The sequence below is a fragment of the Hypanus sabinus genome, chromosome 5 (genome assembly GCF_030144855.1).
Source record: "Hypanus sabinus isolate sHypSab1 chromosome 5, sHypSab1.hap1, whole genome shotgun sequence".
NCBI lineage: Eukaryota > Metazoa > Chordata > Chondrichthyes > Myliobatiformes > Dasyatidae > Hypanus > Hypanus sabinus.
This window is the reverse complement of record NC_082710.1, coordinates 78,693,605-78,707,641: the sequence shown is the minus strand read 5'-3', so window position 1 is coordinate 78,707,641 and position 14,037 is coordinate 78,693,605. Positions and strand designations below refer to the sequence as shown.

The 14,037-nt window shown below is 35.5% G+C and overlaps 1 protein-coding gene across 1 annotated transcript in view; it reads right to left on the bottom strand.

Annotated features, from left to right (window-relative positions):
- Positions 1-9,282: 9,282 nt before the first annotated feature.
- LOC132394268 (zinc finger protein 420-like) overlaps positions 9,283-14,037 on the bottom strand; it is a 74,780-nt gene continuing 70,025 nt past the window's right edge. The window contains exon 3 of the mRNA XM_059970189.1: positions 9,283-10,182. The gene's annotated coding sequence lies outside the window, so the exon portion shown is untranslated. The remainder of the gene's footprint in view (positions 10,183-14,037) is intronic.

The following is a 14,037-nucleotide window of genomic DNA, read 5'->3' as shown; positions in this document are numbered from 1 at the left end:
CATTATCAATCAAGTCTATAATAATTATATGAAAAAAATAAAAAAATAAAAATAATCATCAAAAGAAAAAGAAAAAATTATAAAATACAGGCAAAAAATATAAAAAAATACTAAACTAAACTAACATGGGCAATAATAACAGTTTATTTGTATATGATAGTGCCAAAAACTCTGGAACTCCATACCTGAACAAGGATAAGTAAAGAGAAGGTCTGGAAGAGGCCAAATTAATTCATATGAAAATGTCGAATGAACGGTCCCCAAGTTTCTTCAAATTTAATTGATGAGTCAAAAATAGTGCTTCTAATTTTTTCCAAGCTCAGAAAAGAAATAGTTTCAGAGAACCACTGGAACGTGGTAGGAGGATTTACTTCTTTCCAATTTTGTAATATAGACCTTCTGGCCATTAATGTTACAAAAGCAATCATTCGTCTAATTGAAAGGGAAAACTGATTATCATCCTCATTTGGTATACCAAAAATTGCAGTAATAAAATGAAGTTGTAAATCGATATTCCAAACTGAGGAAATGGTAGCAAATATGTCCTTCCAATAGTTATGTAAAGCGGGACATGACCAAAACATGTGGGTCAATGAAGCCACATCTGAATGACATCTGTCACATTGAGGGTTAATATGAGAATAAAATCGAGCAAGCTTATCTTTAGACATATGAGCTCTATGTACAATTTTAAATTGTATTAAAGCATGTTTAGCACATATAGAAGAAGAATTAACCATTTGTAATTTTTTTTCCCATTTTTCTATTGATATATTATATTGAAGTTCTTTTTCCCATTCTTGTTTAATTCTACCTGATATTTCTGGTTGTATCTTCATAATCATATTATAAATAAAAGCCACTAATCCCTTCTGATAGGGATGTAAGGTAAAAATCATACCTAAAAAGTCCATTGAAGTTGAATTGGGGAAGGATGGTAGAATTTTATGTAAAAAATTTCTAATTTGTAAATATCTAAAAAGGTTAGATTTAGGTAACTCAAATTTGTTGGAAAGTTGGTCGAAAGACATCAAACTACCTTCAAAGAAAAGATCACGAAAACATTTTATACCTTTCCTTTTCCATATGCTAAAGGCTTGATCTGTCATAGAAGGTTTGAAAAAAAATTAAGTAAAATAGGGCTATCAAGAACAAAGTTTTTCAGAGTAAAAAATTTACAAAATTGAAACCAAATTCGTAATGTATGTTTGACAACAGGGTTGGATATCTGTTTATTGAATTTAACTAAATCGGCAGAAAGAGAAGAACCCAGAACGGAGAATAGAGAATATCCCTGTGCCTCATTGCATTCTAAATTTACCCACTGTGGGCACAATGGTGAATCCAAATCTGATTTCCAATAAATTAAGTTACGAATATTATTCGCCCAATAGTAAAATCTAAAGTTAGGTAGAGCTAAACCACCATCTTTTTTAGATTTTTGTAATTGCCTTTTACTTAACCTAGGATTTTTATTTTGCCACACAAATGAAGAAATTTTTGAATCAATGTTATCAAAAAAGATTTAGGAATAAAAATTGGTAAAGCTTGAAATAAATATAAAAATTTCGGTAGAATCATCATTTTAATAGCATTAATCCGACCAACTAATGATAAGGATAAGGGAGACCATCTTCTAGTAAGTTGTTGAATTTGATAAAGCATAGGTAGAAAATTCAATATAAATAAATCTTTATATTTCTTAGTAATTTTTATACCTAAATAGATAAAGTTATCAACAACTTTAAATGGTGTCCTTTCATTCAATAAAGTTTGCGCGTTTAAAGGGAATAAATCACTCTTATCCAAGTTTAGTTTGTAACCAGAAAAACTACCAAATTGAGCCAACAAGGATAAAATAGCGGGAATAGACCTGTCAGGCTCAGAAATATATAACAACAAGTCATCAGCATAGAGTGATAAATGGTATAATTTCTCATTACGGGTGATACCAAAAATATTAGGAGATTCGCGAATAGCAATGGCTAAAGGTTCTAATGCAATATTAAACAATAAAGGACTTAAGGGACAACCTTGTCTCGTACCACGAGATAATTGAAAAAAGGAAGATCTGTAATTATTTGTAAGAACAGAAGCAACAGGTTTATGATATATTAGTTTAATCCATGATATAAAATTAGGACTAAAATTAAAATATCTCGAAGTGTTAAATAAGTATACCCATTCAACTCTATCAAAGGCTTTTTCAGCATCTAGTGAAATAACACATTCTGGAATTGTGGGTGATGAAGTGTAACTTATATTAATCAATTTTCTAATATTAAAAAAGGAATTCCTAATAAAACCAGTTTGATCTTCTGAAATAATCTGTGATAATACCTTTTCTAACCTAATAGCTAAAATTTTTGTAAGAATCTTAGAATCTACATTTAATAGTGATATAGGGCGATAAGATGCACATAGAGTGGGACCCTTATCTTTTTTAAGAATTAGAGAGATAGTAGCTTCATAAAAAGACTGAGGTAATCTCTTCTTAACAAATGCATCATTAAAAATTTCACATAGCCAAGGGGAAAGCAAAGAAGAAAAAGTTTTTAAAAATTCTATAATAAAACCATCAGGACCAGGAGCTTTCCCAGAGTTCATTGATGAGATGGCCTCTCCTATTTCGGCCAGAGAGATAGGAGCATCAAACAAGCTACGATCTTCATCTGTCAGTTTGGGAATATTCAAATTGTTAAAAAAGTTATCCATCATGGACAGATCGCTGTCAAATTCTGATTGATATAAAGATTTATAAAAATCTTGAAAAGTGTTATTGATTTCTTTATGATCAGTAGTCAGATTTCCGTCTTGTTTACAAATTTTAATAATTTGTCGCTTAGTCGAAATAGCTTTTAATTGGTTAGCTAATAATTTACCAGTTCGATCACTATGGATATAAAATTGGGCCCTGGTCCTAATTAATTGATTCTCAATTGAAGAAGATAATAATAAGCTATGCTCCATTTGAAGCTCAACTCTTTTCTTATAAAGTTCTTTGGTAGGAGTCACGGAATAAATCTTATCAATTTCTTTAATTTTATCCACTAATAAAGCAATATCTAAATATCTTTGTTTTCTTTTACCAACAGAATATGAGATAATTTGTCCACGGATAAAAGCCTTAAAAGAATCCCAAAGTATTCCTCTGTCAATCTCTTCTGTATAGTTTGTTGAGAAAAACAAGTCAATTTGCTGTTTTATATAGGTGATGAATTCTGGATCTTGAAGCAAAGTAGCGTTAAGTCTCCAAGATCTAGTATTATTCGAAAAGTCCGAAATCTTGATAGATAACTTCAAAGGTGCAAGATCCGAAATAGCAATAGAATCATATTTACAATCAATAACATCTGTTAATAAACGATGATCAATAAGAAAATAATCAATTCTAGAATAACTGTGACATACATGTGAAAAAAATGAAAATTCTTTATCTTTAGGGTTCAAAAACCGCCAAATTTCAGTGATTCCCGAATCAACCATAAAAGAATTAATAAGTGAGGCTGATCTATTCGGAAGAATTCGAATAGGTTTAGATTTATCCATTGAAGGATTCAAACAACAATTGAAATCTCCACCCATTATCAACATATATTCATTTAGATTAGGAAGGGAAGTAAATAAACGTTTAAAAAATTCAGGGCAGTCAAAGTTTGGAGCATAAATATTAACTAAAACCACTTTTCGATTAAAAAGTGAACCAGTTATCAACAAAAATCTGCCCTGTGGATCAGAAATAATTTCATGATGTGTAAATGAAATTGAAGGGTCTATAAAAATAGACACACCCCTAATTTTGGCGGTAGAATTCGAGTGGAATTGTTGACCTTCCAGAACCTAAAAAATCGTTGATTATCCTCCCTCCTAATATGGGTCTCCTGTGCAAAAATAATATTAGCGTTTAGTCTATGGAATACTTTAAATATTTTTTTACATTTAATCGGATGATTTAAACCATTAGCATTCCAAGAGATAAAGTTAACAGACGTATCCATCATGCCAATACTAATTGTGTATATCATAAAAGGTTAAAAAGACACATAACCCATAAATCAGGAAGAAGGAACAATGATTCAGGAGCAACCGGAGAACATGACACCTCAACAATATTAATAATTTAAAGTCGGCCCATAAACTAAAAGCAAAAAAATAAAAAGCAAAAGCATGAAAGAAGATCCCTACCCGCTCCCCGAACCCCACGGAAAAAAGCCAAGCGGCAGGCACACAAACTAACACTAATATTAGCCCCATTTTCAAGATGGCGACTTCATGAAAAGAAAGAAAACAGAAACTATATAACACCCAGATATAAATACAGGGTTGTAAACAAAAAGAATATATATCAATCAAAATGAAAAAATAATATAAAAAAGCAAAAAATCATTAATAAAAAAGGACAACCTTTGAAGTTTAAAATAGTGTAATATGCCTTTAAAAAAAATCCATATTCAAATATAAGGAAATGACGTTTCAAAAACAAAGACTTATGGGAAGAAGAAACGACATTTTGAAAATATAGATGTAAATTCACCAATCTTATTTTTTTAAAAAAAGGTTATCAAAATAGAATTTTAAAAGGGTTCAATAACCATTACAATATATATATAAAAAAAGTTCAAAAATTCAAAACATTTGTCCCATTCTCAAATACAGGCAAATAAACGCTTATGGAAAGCAAAGTCTTATGGGAAGAAGAAACGACATCTTAAAAAATCATTATTACAAAGTCTTAACATGTATATCTAATCCAGAGGGGAAAAAAATAATTAAGAAAAAAGAGATTATAGTAAAGTTAAAAAAGCATCTGTAAATCATGATAATAATAATAAAAAAAAACCAGGTCTACAGACCAAAATAAAAAGCTATACCGCAGCTTCATAAGTTAAAGCCTAAAACGGAATGGCGTCTTCTCTCCAAAAGTTCTTCCACATAACACATAGTTCAAGTTGTACAAGAAGAGCGATATTCTTCAACAAATTTCTTCGCTTCTTCCGGAGTATTAAAGAAACGCTGACTGTTGTCGCTCAACGTAATTCTGAGATTTGCTGGATATCTTTAAGCTTGTTTAAGTCCAATCGAATGAACCTCCGCCATCACCGGTTTAAAAGCAATTCTCGCCCTCATTACCTCGAATGAATAGTCCTCCACAATACGAAACTTGTTGTTTCTGTGAGAAATCATACCTTTCTGACGAGCTGATCGAATTAAAAGCTCTTTCTCCCGAGGATAATGGAGACGGACAATCACAGCTCGTGGCTTGTCTTTCGCAGCCGAAAATCTCAAAACTCTGTGGGCACGATCGATAGTAGGTTTAACCTGCAAAGTGTCCTCGCCAAAAATTTCCCACAATAAATTAGAGAAATATTCAGTTAAGTCACCAGACTCGAGATTTTCGGGAAATCCAATAATACGCAAATTCTGTCTGCGAGACCGGTTTTCAAGATCGGTGATTTTAAACTTGTACTGCTCCACTATTTTAGCGGTCAATCGTACCTTCTCCTCCAAAGTTTCGATTGTACGTATTTTTTCACAAATTATCTTGTCAAGAGCCGCAAACTTTTCTTCATGACATTCAATAACTGCTGCCTGCGATTGAAGCTTGATATCAAATGATTTAATGACTTCTTCAAGCTCCGATATTTTCACAGTAAGTTTGTTTTCCAGACTTGCAAGTTTAGTATCCAGTTTAGTATCCAGAAGATTGGAGATTGCATCGAGAGTTATAGGGTCTTTAGACGATTTCTTAGGTACAGACATTTTAAGTTTGAAAAAATTAAATCCAGTGTTATTTTTAAAAAGAAAAATAAATCATAAATATCAACCCATATGATTAAGTACGAAAAGATTTGATTAAAGGGTGATTATAGCTTCAAAAATGAAGAGTGCCTAAAAGGCAGATGTCTACGTCGCCATCTTGAAACTCCCCCAAAAATATTTTTCCAATATTTCTCCAAAAATGAACAAGACCAAAACATATGAGTTAAAGACACAATTTCAGATTGACATCTATCACAAATAGGACTAATATGAGTGTAAAAATGAGCTAATTTATCCTTGGACATATGGGCCCTATGTACGACCTTAAATTGTATTAATGAATGTATTAATTAATTGAAGAATTCTATCCCAATTCTCACTAGAAATAATAAGACTAAGCTTTCTTTCCCAATCCTTTTTAGTCTTATAAAGAGGCTCTGAACGTATCTTCATAATTATATTATAAAGTTTTGAAATAAGCCCTTTTTGAAAAGGGTCTAATTCAAATAAACTCTCCAAAATATCTGAAGGCACAAAATTTGGAAACATAGGGAGTACAGAATTTAAAAAATGTCTAATCTGTAAATATCTAAAAAAAATGAAATCTAGGCAAGGTATATTTGTTGGATAATTGCTCAAAAGACATGAAACAATTGACTAAAAATAAATCAGAAAATCTTAGTAATCCCTTAGTTTTCCAAGCCGAATAAGCTTGATCTATAATGGAAGGGTGGAAAAAACAATTAGATACAATAGGACTATTTACAACGAATTGAGTCAACCCAAAAAATCTCCGAAATTGAAACCATCATTCGCAAAGTATGTTTAACTATCGGGTTGTCAATTTATTTCGGCAATTTAGAAAGAGCAAAAGGGAGAGAAGTCCCTAAAATAGAACCCAGAGCATAAGCTGATACAGATTTAGTTTCTAAACTCACCCAACAAGGGCCGAAAGATCCACCCCCATCTTTCAACCAACATAACAAATATCTAATATTGACTGCCCAATAGTAAAATCTGAAATTAGGTAATGCTAACCCGCCTTCCTTTCTTGTCTTCTGTAAATATATTTTACCTAACCTGGGATTTTTATTCTGCCATATATATGAAGAAATTTTAGAGTCAACATTAGTAAAAAAAGATTTCAGGATAAAAATTGGTATCGCTTGAAAAATATATTAAAACTTATGTAAAATAACCATCTTAATAGCATTAATCCTACCTATTAGGGATAAAGATAAAGGTGACCACTTATTAAACAAACCTTTAATCTGATCAATTAAGGGTAAAAAATTAAATCTAAATAAATCTTTATGGTTTTTTGTGATTTTGATCCCTAAATAAGTAAAAGAATCATTAACTAATTTAAAAGGTAAATTTCCATAAATTGGGACCCGTTTATTCAAAGGAAACAATTCACTTTTATTAAGATTTAACTTATACCCAGAAAACTCACTAAATTGAGCCAATAATGATAAAACTGCTGGGATGGATTTCTCCGGGTTAGAAATGAATAGTAATAAGTCATCTGCATACAAAGATAACTTATGAATATCTGTCCCACGATTAATACCCAAAATATCCTGTGATTGTCTGATGGCAATTGCCAAAGGTTCTAAGGCAATGTTAAATAGTAATGGACTAAGAGGACATCCTTGTCTAGTGCCCCGAAATAGGTGAAAAAAGGGAGATCTTTGATTATTGGTCAACACTGAGGCTACTGGAGTATGATAAATCAATTTAATCCATGATATAAATATCGGACTAAAATTAAACTTCTCCAACACATTAAATAAGTAAGGCCATTCAACTCTATCAAATACTTTCTCCGCATCTAATGAAATCACGCATTCTGAAGTGTCATGTGAGGGAGTATAAACAATATTCAACAATCTCCTAATGTTAAAAGAAGAATAACGATTTTTAATAAAACCGGTTTGATCATCTGAAATAATTTTGGGTAATACCTTCTCCAATCTAGATGCCAGTAACTTGGAAAAAATCTTGGAGTCTACATTCAATAAAGATATAGGTATATAGGAAGCACAGTTAGTAGGGTCTTTATCTTTCTTCAATATTAGAGAAATGGAAGCTCTATAAAAAGATTGTGGCAAATTCCCCAATCTAATGGCTTCCTCAAAAACCTTACCTAACCAAGGGGAAAGAGTAGTGGAAAAAAAATTTAAAAATTCAACTGTATAACCATCTGGACCCGGTGCTTTCCCAAAATTCATTGAGGAAATAGCCCCTTTAATTTCTACATCCGTAATAGGAGTATCCAATATCAAAAGATCATCAGATGATAATCTTGGAAAATTTAATTTCCCAAGAAAATCAGACATGGTATTGTGATCTTGAGGAAATTCAGATTGATACAGGGAGGTCTTGAAATGCCTTATTTATCTCATCATGATTAACTGTCAGATTCCCATTCTGCTGACCAATCTTAGTGATTTGACGTTTAACCAAAGCATTCTTCAATTGACTAGCTAACAGTTTACCAGATTTATCGCTATGTATATAAAAATCAGATTTAGTTTTCATTAATTGATTTTCAATTGAGGATGTAAGTAATAAACTATGTTCCATTTGAAGTTCAACCCTTTGTTTGTAAAGCTCCTTACTAGGAGCAATCGATTATTTCTTATCAATTTCTTTAATTTTATCAACCAATAAAAGAGTTTCCATCTTAGTACGTTTCCTCAAACCAACAGAATAAGAAATAATCTGTCCACGTATATACACTTTAAAAGTGTCCCAAAGTGTTCCGCAGGAGATATCATCTGTAGAATTAGTTGAAAAGAAGAAGCCGATCTGCTCCTCCATAAATTTTATAAAGTCAGAGTCTTGCAACAAGGTAGAATCAAATCGCCATTGTCTGGCATTAGAAGCTGTATCTGAAAATTTCATAGAAAGTAATAATGGAGCATGATCAGAGATAGCTATAATATCATAGTTACAACCGATTACCAATGGAATAAAACAAGAGTCTACAAAAAATAATCAATCCTCGAATAAGAGTGATAAACATGTGAGAAAAAAGAAAACTCTTTGTCTTTAGGATGCCGGAATCTCCAAATATCAAAAACTCCATTGTCAGTCAAAAAAGAGTTAATACAAGTGGCCGACTTATTAGGTAAAGTCTGAATAGATAAAGATTTATCCATCAGAGGATTTAAACAACAATTAAAGTCACCACCCATTATTAACTTATATTCGTTTAGATTGGGTAAAGAGGTAAATAAGGACTTAAAAAAGTCAGGACAATCCACATTCGGAGCATAAACATTAACCAAAGCAACCTTTTTATTACAAAGTAAACCCATAATTAACAAAAATCTACCATTCGGATCCGAAAAAATATCTTGTTGAACAAATGGAATAGAGGAGTCAATAAAAATTGAAACTCCTTTTACTTTAGCATTCGAATTTGCGTGATACTGTTGACCCCGCCAAAATCAAAAAAAACGAAATTTGTCCTCCTTCCTCACATGAATTTCTTGTACAAAAATGATATGAGCATTAAGTCTTCGGAATACTTTGAAAATCTTCTTTCGTTTAATTGGATGATTTAAACCATTAGTATTCCAAGACACAAAATTAATGGTCTGAGCCATAATTCTAAAATCAACCCTTTGGTATAGAAAGGGTTAACCAACTTATAAACTCATGCACCCGGAAGAGGAACAAAAGTAATGAGAAGACCCAGAAGTGATGACAACACAGACATATTTGAAGTTCAAAGGTCCTTCCCGATGGCAGCATTGTGAAGAGATGATGAGGTGGATGAAGGATGTTGTTGATGATGGATGCAGTTTTCTTGTAGAAGTGCTACTTGTAAATGTACTGAATGATGGAGAGGGCTTTGCCTGTGATGAACAGGGATGTATCCACTACATCTTGCAGACCTTTCCATTCCTGATATTGTGTTTCCATATCAGGCCATGATGCAACCAGTCAGGATACTCTCCACTGTGTATGTCAAAGTTTTATTTGACTTGCCGATTGTAATCAAACTTCTGAGTACAGCTGTAGCCATGCCTTCTTTATAATGGCAGTTATGGATAGTCCTGGGACAGACCCACCTCCAAACCCTGATGATGACTCACTCTGGACCTTGTTTCCTTCACCTGTGGTCTGTGACTAATTCTTTGTGTTTGCTGATGTTGAGTGAGAGGTTGTAGTTGTGACTCCATTCAACTAGATTGTCCGTCTCCCTCCTGATGGCAAATTTGTCACCACCTTTAATTCATCCACCAACAGTGGTGTCATCTGCAAACTTAAATATGGCATTGGATTTGTACTTAGCCGCACAATCACAGGTATAAAGTGAGTAGAGTAGGGACCAAGCACACAGCCTTGACGTGCACCAGTGCTGATGGTGATTGTGGAGGAGATTTTGTTGACTTTGAATGCAAAGTCCTTAACATGGACAGAAAATAGAAATTACAACCGTGGGAGAAGATTACATTAGAATATGAGAATTAAAATTAGATACTATTTCTCAGAAATATGAAAATAGAGGCCCCACTTCCATACTAACCAAAATCATCTAAGTTGGACCCATCCGGCTGCATTTGTCCCACATCCCTCTCAGCCTTCACTATCCGCATACCTGCCCATGTGTCATTTTACATTCTGCTATTGTACAAGCTTCAACCAGTTCCGCTTTCTGCTTGTTCCATAACCCCACCACCTTCATGTCCTTGTCCTTCATGTTTTAAATCTTGCCCCCTCACCTTAAACCTCTGCCCTCCAGATCCAATTGCTCTTTGCTAAAAATACGTTTCCATTCACACTATCAATAACCCAGATGAATTTATGTACCTCAAATTTAAAAAACCAACAGGGCTTTTGAAGGCATTGGTCAGACTGCACATGGAGTATTGTCAGCAATTTTGGGTACTTTATTGAAGGAAGGATGCATTTTTGTTGGAGAGTGTCCAAAGCAGATTCACGAGAATGATCACAGGAATGAAAAAGTTAACATACCAGAAGCATTTGATGACTCTGGGCCTGTACTTGCTGGAGTTTAGAAGAATGAGGAACAATTGCGTCATAACCTATTGAAGTGCTGAGTGAACGTGGAGAGAACGTTTCCTGTAGTGGATTAGTCCAGCACCAGATAGCGTAGACTCAGAGTAGAAGGACATCCCTTTAGAACAGAGATGGGAAAAATTTCTCAGTCCAGAGGGTGGTGAATCTGTGGAATCATTGCCAAATGTGAAGGAGGCCACACAGTGAGCACGGGATACACTTAATGACCTCAACAGGCCTGTAGGTGAAGATTTGCTTCTTCTGAAATGATTCTGGGATCCCGAATGATGGTGTAGGAGCAGGTGCAGCATATGTCCCGGTTCCATGGTGAAGTGCCAGCAGTGAGATCAGTGGGGATAAATGAATGGAGAAGGGAATCACGGAGAGAGTGATCCTGCTGAAAGTGGAGAGTGGGAAGGATGTGTTTAGTGCCAGGATCCTTTTGAGGATGGTGGACTTAACGTAGAATGATGTGCTGGCTATGGACTCTTGTGGGTTGGTCCATAAGGACGAGGGTACCTCTAACCCTGACAGGAAGAAGATGGGGCAAGGGGGTAATGTCTGAGAAATGGAGGGGGTATATGAGGCTGAGGATAGAAGCAATGAGAGAGGGATTAAAAACCCCTTTCTTTGAAGAGAGAGGACACAACAGATGTTCCAGAAAGGAAAACTTCAGCCTGGGAAGAGATGTGGCAGATACAAAGAAAAGGGCGGTACCTTTACATGACCCAGGGTGGGACAAGGTATAGACAAGGTAGCTGTGATCAGTAGTTTATAAATGATATCAATAGACAGTTTGTCTCCAGAGATAGAGATAGAGATACTGTGAAATTGGAAAGATGCAAGTGGATTTAAGGGCAGGGTTGAAGTTGGGGGCAAAGTTGATGAAATTGACAGGTTCATCATGGGTGCATGAAGCAGCACCAATATACACTTCAGAGTGACACAGAAAGAGTTGGAGTTCTATACAAGTGAAGGCTTGAGACATGGACTGATGTGTGTAGACAACAAAAAGGCAGGCATATCTGGGGCTCATGCCTTTTTCTTCTTTGGCCCTTTTATCTTTCCCATGTATCGCCTTCCAGTTTCTCACTTTCCCATCCACCTTTCCCCTCAACTGGCTTCAACTATCACCTTCCAGCTTGTACTCCATCCCCTCCCCCCACCAGTTGATTATGGTTTCATCCCCCTTCATTTCGAGTACAGATGAAGGGTTTTGGTCTGAACTGTCAACTGTGCATACCTCTCCACACATGCTGCCTGACCAGCTAAGTTTCTCCAGCATGTTGTGTATGTTGCTCTGTGTTTCCAGCATCTGCATATTATCGTCTGTATTTAATGACTGCGTACAGCGCTTTCACCCTGTTATAGGGAAGATGTTACAAAACTAGAAACTGTGAAGAAATGATCTACTAGGATTTTGGCTAGACCAGAGGTCGGCAACCTGCGGCTCCAGAGCCACATGCGGCTCTTTGATCTCTGTGATGTGGCTCCCCGTGGTTTGTTAGCTTTTGAAATGTAATTCGAAATTTGAAGATTATGGTGATCTTGTACAATATGAAAACTTTGCGGAGACACCGAACCGGCTCACAATTAGCTACCGTTCCGGCTAAGGGAGATAGTCTACGGGGGTTTGTGAGTACGTGTCTTTTGGAGCATCCGCGCCCACGGGGACGGGTTGAGGGAGGCTTTAAAGCAAGGCTGTTTAGTTCGAATAAAGTTACCTTTGACTGCAGTCTTTATTTTAGCGCTGCGTGTAGCACACCGCTACAACGTGTTTTTTTATCGCTATTAATATACATCACAACTTCCAATGCCTGACACCCGCCAGTGCGCGCATTCTTTTAATTCTTCGATCTAAGGTAGGCTACCTACGGAGTAACCTTCAACCCAACGTCTTTTTTTCGGAGTTCAAAATGTTTTTGTTGCATGCAGAAATGTAATTTCGTTTTCTCTGCAGGAGTTCATCAATTTCATAAATGCAACACATTATAGTTTGTTTATACATAGCATAAAGGCAAAAAAAACCCGTTGTATGCAGTGTTATTTCATTTTGTGGCTCCCAGTGTTTTCTTTTCTGTGGGAAATGGGTCCATATTGGCTCTTTCAGTGGTAAACGTTGCCGACCCCTGGGCTAGACACAGAGGGTGGAGATAGTAGGAAAGGTTCTGTAGACAAAGATTTTATTCCCTGGAACGTAGGAGATTGAAGGGTCATCTGACTGAGGTATGTAGTGAGGGCAGCCAAGTGATAGACAGGATGAAAGACCATTGTATTTTCCCAGGGATGAGGGTTGAAATCAACAGCACAGAACATTAATGGGGGGAAACAAGAGAGTTAAAATGGAATAAGGGGCAGTTTCTTCATACAAAGATTTGTGCATATTTGGAATTTGGAATGAGCTGCTGAATCACAGAAGTGGGCATATGAACTGCATTTAATAGTAATCTCCCTCTCCCTCTGGGCAACACAGTCAGCATGGACATTTGGCCAAATGCCTTGTTTCCATTAGAGTACAAGACATAAGCACAGAATTAGGCCATTTGGTACATCGAGTCTGTTTCTCAATGCTATTTGGTACCAGAGTAAGGAAGTCACACTGCAGCAACGTGAAGTTTGAAGCAGGCAAAACTTGGAGTATCGTGTGCAGTTCTGGCCATGCCATTACAGCAAGGATGGACACTCTGGAAAGGATGCAGACGTTTTACCAGAGTGTTCCCTGGATTCAAGTTCAGCAGCTCGAAGGAAAGGTTGGACAAACTTGTGATCTCATTAGGACCTCAGAGACTGGGGGGAGATCTGACATGGTTTTTGTTTTAATTTGGAGAGACATGGATAGGATACAGAGTCAGAATCTTATTCTAACTGTAGAAATGTAAAATACCGAAGGATCTGAAGATATGCTTTTAAGGTTGGAGGGGGAAATTTAAAGGCCATATGAAGAGGAGTTTCTTTTTTAAATTACAGGGAGTGATAAGTGCTTGGAATGGATTTCCATAGGTAGTAATAGAAGCAGATAGTCTGGTGGGATTTAAGAGGTGTTTAGGTAGACATGCATATGAACAGAATTGAGGGATATGGATGATACATGGGAGGGCATTTAGAATAAATTGGAATCATGGTTCTCACAATATCATGGCCAAATGGCTTTTCCAGTGCTGTACTGTGCTGTTCTATGTTCCTAGAGAGGGAATTATAAATACCAGAATGGAACATGAAATGTTATCACTGAGATTAAGA